The 2,053-nt window shown below is 41.2% G+C and overlaps 1 long non-coding RNA gene across 2 annotated transcripts; it reads right to left on the reverse strand.

Annotated features, from left to right (window-relative positions):
* Nucleotides 1-1,138: 1,138 nt before the first annotated feature.
* LOC143277061 (uncharacterized) lies at nt 1,139-1,759 on the reverse strand. Of its 2 annotated transcripts, none has more exons than XR_013053673.1 (2): nt 1,477-1,759; nt 1,139-1,320 (listed from the first exon to the last, which is right to left on the reverse strand). It is a non-coding gene; the product is annotated as an uncharacterized LOC143277061 (long non-coding RNA). The 2 variants fall into 2 exon arrangements; XR_013053674.1 differs by having other exon boundaries at nt 1,139-1,373.
* Nucleotides 1,760-2,053: the final 294 nt, after the last annotated feature.

Consider the following 2,053-nt stretch of genomic DNA (forward strand, 5'->3'; position numbering starts at 1 on the left):
GGTTCATGTTGTGTTGTTGTTGTGACATTGTGTGTTGTTTTGTGGTGCGGATAAAGGGTTCATGTTGTGTTGTTGTTGTGACATTGTGTTGTTTTGTGGTGCGGATAAAGGGTTCATGTTGTGTTGTTGTTGTGACATTGTGTTGTTTTGTGGTGCGGATAAAGGGTTCATGTTGTGTTGTTGTTGTGACATTGTGTTGTTGTTGTGACATTGTGTTGTTGTTGTGACATTGTGTGGATGATTTCACTGCGACAACAGTGAAGAGAACCTTTGTGTCTTCCCTCTGTCAGCGCTATGTCCATTATTGCTAAATTGACAGATACACAAATATATGATAAAAAGACAGAAAGAACCAAACTCTTCTCTGTAAAGAAAGGAAAGAAAAAGGAAGGAGAGGAAGAGAAAACAAAAAAAAGAAATCTGACCATCAAAAGGGTTAAAAACAGGGGGCAGAACACCAGCAACAAATGTGACCATCAAAAGGGTTAAAAACAGGGGGCAGAACACCAGCAACAAATGTGACCATCAAAAGGGTTAAAAACAGGGCAGAACACCAGCAACAAATGTGACCATCAAAAGGGTTAAAAACAGGGGGCAGAACACCAGCAACATTAACACTAACACACACACACACAAACATCACATCAATACCATCTGAGATTCCTGTTGAACTTTAAACTGTTTTTATTTCATCACTGTTTTTTCTTCTTTTTTTTTTTCTTAATATATATAATTTTTTTTTAAACCACTTTTCAAAATACTGCACAATACATATTGCACATGCACAATAACAAATGGATCATTGACAATTCTCTCGATTCTCTAACTGTACACATATATAATTATATCAGCATGGACATGCTCTGTTCCAAAGTCAACACTTGAAAAAAAAAAAAAAAAAGAATTAAAATATCTACGTACTCCATGCAGTATGAGGGTTACATAACCAGCCAGACAATTGACAGACAAGTTTAACGTGGGAGAAACAATTAAAAAAAGAAAACAAAAACCATCTCCTTCAAAGGGCTGTATCTCCCATTTTCACTCGTATACATGTATGTACAAGTGAGCCGACGTGTGTTACCATTTCCATCCCATCCCACTATGCAGACAAACGTACTCTGTTGTTGTTTTTGGGGGGGGGGGGGGGAGGTAAAAATGTTTCAAGATTTTGAAACAATACAAAATACCTACATACCCTTCCTCCCTCCTCCTGACCTCACCCCCCACCTCCCCTCCAATCATCCACAGCCTCCCCATCACCTCTCTCCCACCAGACACACATACTTTCTAATTAATACTTGCAACATAAAAAAGAACCTTGCACCAGACACACATACTTTCTAATTAATACTTGCAACATAAAAAAGAACCTTGCACCAGACACACATACTTTCTAATTAATACTTGCAACATAAAAAAGACCCTTGCACCAGACACACATACTTTCTAATTAATACTTGCAACATAAAGAACCTTGCACCAGACACACATACTTTCTAATTAATACTTGCAACATAAAAAAGAACCTTGCACCTGACTTGGGATTGCAGAAGAAATAAATAAAACTGTCGACTCAACACTCCACACACACGGAGAAGCAGACTTGTCGACTCCTAACACTCCACACACACGGAGAAGCAGACTTGTCGACTCCTAACACTCCACACACACGGAGAAGCAGACTTGTCGACTCAACACTCCACACACACGGAGAAGCAGACTTGTCGACTCCTCAACACTCCACACACACGGAGAAGCAGACTTGTCGACTCAACACTCCACACACACGGAGAAGCAGACTTGTCGACTCAACACTCCACACACACGGAGAAGCAGACTTGTCGACTCCTAACACTCCACACACACGGAGAAGCAGACTTGTCGACTCAACACTCCACACACACGGAGAAGCAGACTTGTCGACTCAACACTCCACACACACGGAGAAGCAGACTTGTCGACTCCTCAACACTCCACACACACGGAGAAGCAGACTTGTCGACTCAACACTCCACACACACGGAGAAGCAGACTTGTCGACTCAACACTC

The sequence above is a fragment of the Babylonia areolata genome, chromosome 33, assembly GCF_041734735.1.
Source record: "Babylonia areolata isolate BAREFJ2019XMU chromosome 33, ASM4173473v1, whole genome shotgun sequence".
NCBI classification, from domain to species: domain Eukaryota; kingdom Metazoa; phylum Mollusca; class Gastropoda; order Neogastropoda; family Buccinidae; genus Babylonia; species Babylonia areolata.